General features: G+C 48.5%; 1 pseudogene across 1 annotated transcript; it reads right to left on the bottom strand.

Moving 5' to 3' along the window:
* Positions 1–781: 781 nt before the first annotated feature.
* LOC121830399 (large ribosomal subunit protein uL11 pseudogene) lies at positions 782–7156 on the bottom strand (annotated as a pseudogene). Its single transcript, XR_013052465.1, has 3 exons — positions 7125–7156; positions 3885–4561; positions 782–1455 (listed from the first exon to the last, which is right to left on the bottom strand). The product of XR_013052465.1 is annotated as a large ribosomal subunit protein uL11 pseudogene (transcript).
* Between the last annotated feature and the right edge of the window lie 1185 nt (positions 7157–8341).

An 8341-nucleotide genomic window follows, 5' to 3' on the forward strand; every position in this document is an offset into this window, starting at 1 on the left:
ACACACACACACACACACTTATTGTTCTTGCTACAGTTGGCTGTTCCTCTTAGGGGACAGAAAGCTGCTTCCCCACGGTCCGATCATTTCAGGCCGGTGTTTTGTTTGTTTTCTGGCCTTCTTCACAAATTGCCTTTCCTGATCGCTCAGCTTGTGCAACACGTATTTCTCCCTGCACCCTGAGCACAGTGCATTGCCGTCTGTGCTCAGTTCCTGAGGGAGGGGACTGAGCATTTCTTCCACCAGCGCAGGCTCAGAGAGAGCTTCAACAAAGACGTGCTTGGCCCCGAAGGCGTCAGGGAGAGGCGGTCTGAGCCTGAGTCTTGAATACAGTCCTGTCTGGTGAAGCGTGGAGGGCAGAGCTAAGCTGTAGGGCCCCTGAGGCTCCTGCTTCCCAGGGGGTGTGGAAGGACTGAGCTGGGCGACCGGTGACCCCCTAGTTTCTGCCCCTAATCACAAGTACCCAGCTCATCCGAGACGCTGAGGGAGGAGTTTCTCAGGAGGAGCCAGGATCCTGGTGGGCTCTGCCTCTGTCACTTTGTGACCTCACATGACACTGACCCTCCCAAGGTAATCCTCCCCTTCCCTGGCCCTCGGAGTGGGGCAATAACTCCTGCCTCACCCGCCAGTTTCCTGGGCCTGATGTGAGAAGCAAACCCAGCACTGTGAGGAAACGCTGTGAGAAGCCAAAGCCCTTTGTGAGTCAGAGGTGGAGCCTCCTCTCTTGCCCCATCGTTTACCAGCCACCCTCCACCCTCCTACCCGTAAGCATCTGGTGACCTTGTGCTGTCCCCTAGTGGCCAAACTGCACCCAGTTTATTTCTGTTTAAATCCATTGTGAAAGAGAATATAATAACAAATAATTTAAAAAAAAAAAAAACAAAACAGTTGAACCCAACACAAGATGCAGCCATAAAGCCTGTTCAATATTTCTTAATGGAGGAAAAAGTGCATGAAGTACACCAGGTAGTCTTCAACCTAGGACAGGAGACAAGATGGGGAGCTAGCCCTACCCCAGCCTCCCAACTGCTGCCTCTAGGTTAAGCCTCCGCACCTGATGGACATCTGGCAGTGGCCACTTGCCAAGGCTTCTCCAGTAGAGTCCATATCCCCCCAAGACAAGATGAACACGAGGAATCAAAGTATGTGGCTGTTCTTCCTCAGCCCTTTCAAATCTTTTCAAGTCACTCAAAAATACAAAACACTTGGCGTGAAACTTTTTCTTTGCTGATACTGAGACACCGCTGGTCTGGAGAGTTCTTTTCTTGTAGATCAGATCTGTGTGCCCGATGGCTGCTGGCCTCTCTGTGAGAGAGAGCATCCTCAGCTGTGATCTCATTGATTGCTCACAGCCTCCAGATAGGACTGTCTCGTGAACCTGGACAGTCACAGCGCCAACCAGGCACTCCAACTCCACATTCCCTCGCTCATTGGCTGTGTTGGGATGAGAATAGGCTGCAGGATGGGGAAGAAAACACACATACAAAGATTAACATTCTTTTCCTTCATACCTGTGGAATAAATAACTGTCTGGTCTACAGTCTCCCTCTAGTCTCAGTGAGTGGAGCTGAAAACTCACGCCCTCTGACCTGCTTAACTGCTTTCCTTTCCTTTCTCCTCTGGGATAGATTCACAGGGACTCAAGCTCCCCTCTCCCCTCCCTTCCACTCCCCTCTGCTCCTCCCTCTTCCCTTTCCTTCCTCTTCCTCCTCATTCTCTCCTTTTTTTTCCTTTGTTAGTTTTTGGGAGATGGGAGAAAAAGCCTCATCGTATAGTTCCTGCGGGCTTTGAACTTGCTGTCCTCCTGCCTCAGCCTCAAGAGGGCTGGGGTCACAAGCGTGTACCGCCAGGCCTGGAACAGTCGCCTCAGTGTTCCCCTTGTCATCTGACTGATTCCCAGATTTGAGGAGTTTCCCAGCCCAATGACTGCCATGGACACTGTCCTTCATGGACACGTGTCCCTGCAGCTCTGTGTCCCCCATCCTGAGCAGACGGCATCAGGGGTTTCTATATACCCATAGCAGATCCGGGGAGAATTTCATCAACCTTGTACCAAGCTGGTGTGGCGTTCATAATACTGGCAAGCACAGCTCAGACTAGCTTGAGAGGGACTGACAGAGAGAAAGCAGACAGGCACAGAGGCCTCCGGGATCCAGGAAAGCCATTGCATCCCCTGTTCCAGGACTGGGTTCTGGGAAGGACTCCCAACCAACCTTGTGACATTTCAGCACAATGTTATCTACAAAGTTCACATTCAAGAACTGTATGTGATCACGTCAAGAAAGGAAAAATCATTGCCAGTCCATAATTGTCCTGAGGTGCATGCGGACCATGGGCCACATGAGTTGTACACCCCTGAATGTGAGTCACGACAATTCCAGTAAGCACACAGACAGCCTTCTCCCAGGTCTTGCCTCTAGGAGAGGCATTCAGTGAGCTCGTGGTTTGGTTCTTACTCAGTCCAGGAAAACACGCATTTCACAAACATCTGTGTGCGAGGCACTGGCCTTTACACACGTACTGATTCACAACCCTGAGGAAAACCTTGCCAGGTAAGGATGATTTGCCCTGTTGTAGGTGTTAGTACATCAAGTTCAGAGAGGTTAAGAGACTTGCACAAGATCACAAGGCTAATGAGGAGAGTGTTGATGCATACCTGATGTGAACTCCAGAAAGTGGTCCCCCTGGAAAAGACAGCATGTCTGACCAAGGACCATTTAGGACACTTCTGCTTTGGGGTGAACGAAGGCCCTGATAGCATCTTAGGTGTGTGCATGCCATGTTTTCACAGATTAGATTTGCAAATCAAGTCATCAGATAACGTAGCTATGCATAGGTGTGACTGTACCCAGATTTGCCCTTTGTCCCAATTTCTCCTTCCCTTCCTTTCCTGTAGACAAAGGCCAAATCATGCCTGTGTCATCCCCGGGGCTGCATCTGTCTGTCTGCCACAGATGTGTGGGCAGCTGTTGGCTAACTTACCGAGAAAAGAATGGAGAAAACCTAGGCCTTGGGACTAGGTCGGTTAGGGTTTCAATTCCACCTCTGCCGGGCTCAGCTGTTAACAGCACTAACTGCTCTTCAGGATGCCCCTGCTCTTCCATGGGGCTATAGGGTTTCATTCCCAGCACCCACACTGTGACACATAGCCTTCTTTAGCCCCAGTTCCAGGGCATCTGAAGCCCTCTCCTGGCCTCCACGGTGACTGCAATGCATGTAGCGTATAGACATACATGCTGGCAAAATACCCATACACATAAAATAAGTTTTCAATGGGGCCAGGAAAACTTTAGAAACTAAAACATAAATTCCACTTGTGCCATATCTTCAGGGGGGAAAAGCTACCTAATTTGTAGGATAGGGGTGGGCTACAAGGAGAAGTCACAGGAAATGGTGAGCACCAGGGCCACTGCTCTGTCCTATTTACCATCCCTGAAGAACATTCAGGCCCAGGGCTGTAGCTGGCAATCCTAGGGCAAGAGACACAATTTCGTCTTTTTTTTTTTTTTCTCGGAGCTGAGGACCGAACCCCACTCTACCACTGAGCTAAATCCCCAACCCTATTTTTTTCGTCTTTTTTTTTTTTAATTTATTTATTTTTAAGAGACACAATTTCAAGGGCCAAAAAGACTCAGGAAAGTCCCCAGATTCTTTCCCACACAGTGCTTTAAGACTGGCATTGAAGGCCCTGGCCACGAGGAAAACACAGCCATCCCTAAGAGGTGATGTTCCTTTACACTGTGCAGAGAATCAGTGGGGGACTCGGGAGGCCTTGCCATGAAGCAGGGGGATTCCTGTCTGTCCACAGGCTCTTAGCTAAGCCTCTTACAGACTAGCCAATGGGGCAATAATGTAGCTATCCTGTAGAACTAGTCTACACACACCTTCCACCCCACTCAATGCTTGCAATACCCCAGCTTCCAGGTTGCCAGTGGGATCTAGTCATATCCCGAGCTACAGACAGTAGTCCTTCTCTTCTCCTCCTCCTCTTCTGGCTGTTAGGTGATCTTTCCTTGAGATCATTTCTCTTGTACTTTGTGAACTAACTGGTCATTCCACTTGTTGATGTCATCTATGATGTCATGAGGGTGGCAACCATGGACATTACAGACCGTGGATTGTACTGGGCCCAGGATTTCTTAAACAGTTCAAGCAAGTTCTCTAGCTAAAAAAAAAAAAAAAACAATCAGTGCTGCACATGTCCGGCAATGTTGATGATCTCATCAAAAGTGGCATTCCACTGGGTTTAATCATTTTCTGTTTGTTTCTTTCTCTAGGTGGTTCCTTGGGGGTGTTGATGAGGAGGAAGGAGGCAGAAGGTACTACTCAGCCTGGGTCTTTCTGCTGAATGAACAGCTTCACTGTAGTCCTCAGATCAGTCCAGCCGTCAATTATCTTGGCATCCCCAGCCTTTTTTTGAGATCGACCCAGGGACCTGACCTTGGGAGTCAGAGCAGATGTGGTGCTAACCTCGCCATCCGTGCATCTCAGATACATGGCTTAGGTCTAGCTAAGGTTGAACTTGGGCAGAACAACAGGGACAGCTGAAGTCTGATGACCCCTAATTCAAGACAACTCAAGACACTTTGGCCACCTCCAGTCTTAGCAGTGTCCTCTTCTTGATGCTGACACCACTCTGGCACTCAAGGACAGAACTCTTCCTTCCAGGCCTGAGAGACTGGGATTAACTGAGATCAAATGTCTATAACTTCTGGCACAAAGCAAGAACACGTGTCCATCCCCAGCCCTTTTCCCTTCTGTGGAGACAGCTACCCCTTACCTTGCCTCTCTCCACAGAGGTCTACTTTGCATGTGTAGTCAGAGGACTTAAAAATCAATGAATGGTCTGAAGGCCTGGGGGCCCATATGAAGCCAGATCTAAGCTTTCAGAGTAGTCCTCTCTGTCTGTCTGTCTGTCTCCATCTCTGTTTCTCTCTCTCTCTCTGTATATGTGTACTGTGGTGTGGTGTGGTGTGTGTGTGTGTGTGGTATGTGTGTATGTGGTGTGTGTGTGTGTATTGTGATGTGTGTGTGGTGTGTATGTGGTATGTATGTGTGGTGTGTGTATGTGTGTATGGTATGTGTATGTGGTGTGTGTGTGTATTGTGGTGTGTGTATGTGTAGTGTGTGTGTGTGTGTGTGTGTGTGTGTGTGTGTGTGTAGAAGCAGTGTAGGAGTGGGAAGCCTGCTGGGGGTTGGTGTAGAGAAACAGGATTGTTCTGTTCTAGGCCTAAGATAGTTCAGGCCCACATCCAAGCAGTGACTGTCCTAACCCTTCCCTGGCCAAGTCAACCATTACCAAGTGGAAAGTATTTCTTGGAACCTAGAAAAAAAGTTTTGGGAAAGTGACACATAGATAGCCCAGGCCTCATGGTGGAAGGTCTCCAAACCATAAGGGTGCAACTCAGCCATGATCTGGCATTACCAACCCAGGCAATATGGCAACGGTGACTGAGGTACATTCATTTCTGTTTATCTAGATCACATGGACCAAGGCTGAGGATAGCCAGGCCAAAACAAGCAGACCTTGACCTGGCAACATACCAAAGCATTGGTTTCACCCCGTTCCCTTCTAATGTCTCTCAGCAGGGTTGACAGTCTCCACTGGGGCTTCTGATGACTGAAATGACCCTCTACACCCACTCCAACTTGAACCATTCCTGTTTATAGGCACAGCCTTGGAGCCAACGCAAAGCAAACCAGATGAGTTTTTTTTCCACAAAGTAGAACTGCTGAATCTCACTTGCTTGAAGTTTGAGGAGTGGTTGTTTAAAACCCCCACCCACTGCGACCGTGGCTCTGCTTTTCCTATGCACAGTTACAGCCCCCGGACCCCAGGAGCAATCAATCTGGTGCCCTGTTCTGTTGCTTCCATGAAACCAGCTGAGCTGACCTTTCTCGTTCCGAGATTTGCAGAGAACTGTCAGAAAGACCCGGCCTCAACCACCGGTGTTTCAAGGGTTCTTGCAGTGGCAAAATGGTTCCTTTTCTCTGTCAGACATTTCTTTCATCTATGAATATTTATGAAATGCTCACACAGAGTTGCTTACTGAACTCAGATAAGAGGAAAGGTCTTTTTTTCTTTTGGGGGTGGGGAGGGGGCTTAGTTAGTAAACTACAGTTTCTTAATGCCTAAGAGTTGTTCCGCACCCCCACCCCAAAACCAAACCTCATTTTGTTTTTGCAAATTAAAGAGTATTAGTTTGTTGATGTGCAGCATTCCCTCTGGTACCATGATTTTCAGACGGGGATAGTTTTCTACAGCCTTCAAAATACTTTCTTCATTGTACTAAAAATACCTGCACAGGTGGAACTCATGACTTGTGGTAAACAGTGAATCCAACAGATGGCTTTGTTTTTTTTTTTTTTTTTTTTCCCTCTCACCCATTTTCTCCCCTTTCCTCCACCTGAGAACAAACCTGCAGTCACTGGTGCAGTGCTGACACCTAGTGGTGAGAGAGCAGCAGGCACTCTCCCATGCTCCGGGCTCTCCCCCGTGTGGGAACGGGCGGGGTTGCTGGTCTTGTCTCGAGGAACAGCTTGTGGGGGTCCCACGTGTTCCCAGAGGCCCTAGCACTAAATGTCATGTGATGCGTTCTTTGGTGTGAAGAGGCTTCAGGCTGTGTTCTTGGCTTTCACCTCCTGTTTGGAACACTGTGGGTCAGATTGCTTTAACAAAGGAAGCCATTCCCCAGGAGTAAGATGGTTGTCAACTTTTCCAGAAAGTTCTAACTGCAGCACAAGATCCTCAGTGAGGTTTCCTTCACCTTGGTATTTCCATCACTGGCCCGTGGCCTAACATACACAGACTACATTAACACCTGGGAACTGGTACCAATCTCTCTCCTCCACGGGCTGTCGATGAGTAAAGACGTATTGTTTGGAATCTCTGGTTAAGAGAAGGGATACAAAGAGGAATGAAGAGTTCATCTCTGGTTGGTCAGGCACAAGAAATACTTGCCAGCATAGAGCAATGACTTTGAAATACTCAAGGAAGAATACTGCCTGCTGGTGTTCAGGAAACAGGTGCGGGCGCTCCACTTAGCACCTGGTGTCAGGGGCAGCTTTTCTTATTGCTGGACATGAGGATGTGTCTTCAAGGAAGTGACAGCAGGACCACGTACCTCCTCCTGTGCGCCAGGGTCTCTATGCACATTGCTAACTCCACAATCATAAAAGAGAAGCATTATCTTCGATAATCCGCAGGTGAAGAAACGCTGGCGCAGAAAGGTTAAGTAACTGTGCCACACAGCCACCAAGTGGGAGCAGCAGACTTCTAATGACCAGGCTAACTCTAGAGCCCATGCCCCTTTCGCTCCTCGACTACTCCCCATCCCCTCCTTCATAAGCCATCACACCCTCCTAGGTAGCTCTGACCTTAACTTAAGAAGTTCCCAACGCAAGCAGACATCGATTCTAGAAAGCAGTGGCTAAGCATGGAAAATTAATACCTTCCAGTCTCTAAGCCCAACACGGGATGGGCTATCTTCAGACCTGAACACCCAGAGGACAAACTGGGCTCGGGGACAGACATCTGTATAGCTCTGCTGGACTACTTCCAGCTGTCCTCAGCTAGCTGGTGAGCAGCATCTACTACTGAGCTCCAAAAGGCCTCTGATGGTTTTAGATTCCTCACAAAGAGGCTGGCAACCCCAGACTTGGAAATGGAAAGACAGATTAAAAGAGGACTCTAGGAAAGCCAGTTGGTTGGTGTGTATCCTGTAGTGGCTAAATGTCTTGTTGCACAAATCCTAAATGGTCTTATACTAAAAACCTGGAGCCAGACGTCAGGGGGAAAGCTGAAGGATCAGAGAAACAGAGCAAACCACAGCCACCACCTCTTACCTCACCAGCTCCTCAGCCTGACAGCCTCTGCAAGAATGCAAATTCCTGTCTCCTCTAGCCTTATAGGCTTTCTCTGCCCAGCCATATCACTTCCTGTCTCAACCTTCCTAGGGCTGGAATTAAAGGTGTGAGCCACCACTGCCTCGCTGTTTCTTTTCAGACTGGATTAATCTCGTGTAGCCCAGTGTGACCTTGAATTCACAGAAATCCAGACAAATCTCTGCCTCCCGCGTGCTAGGATTAAAGGTGTGTGCCACCATGGCCTGGCCTCTGTGGCTAACTCTGTCTGTGGCTGGCTCTGTCCTCTGATTTTCAGGCAAGCTTTATTTCTTAGATTACAAATATGTGTCTGGATTCTGTAACAAATTGAGTTCTTAAAATACTTTTTTAAATTATATGTATATGGTATGTGGGTTTGAACACATGAACACAGGAGCCCTCAGAGAACATTAGATGCCCTGGAGTTGGAGAAAACCCAAGTTCAGCTCCCAGAAGC

The sequence above is a fragment of the Peromyscus maniculatus genome, chromosome 6 (assembly GCF_049852395.1).
Source record: "Peromyscus maniculatus bairdii isolate BWxNUB_F1_BW_parent chromosome 6, HU_Pman_BW_mat_3.1, whole genome shotgun sequence".
NCBI lineage: Eukaryota > Metazoa > Chordata > Mammalia > Rodentia > Cricetidae > Peromyscus > Peromyscus maniculatus.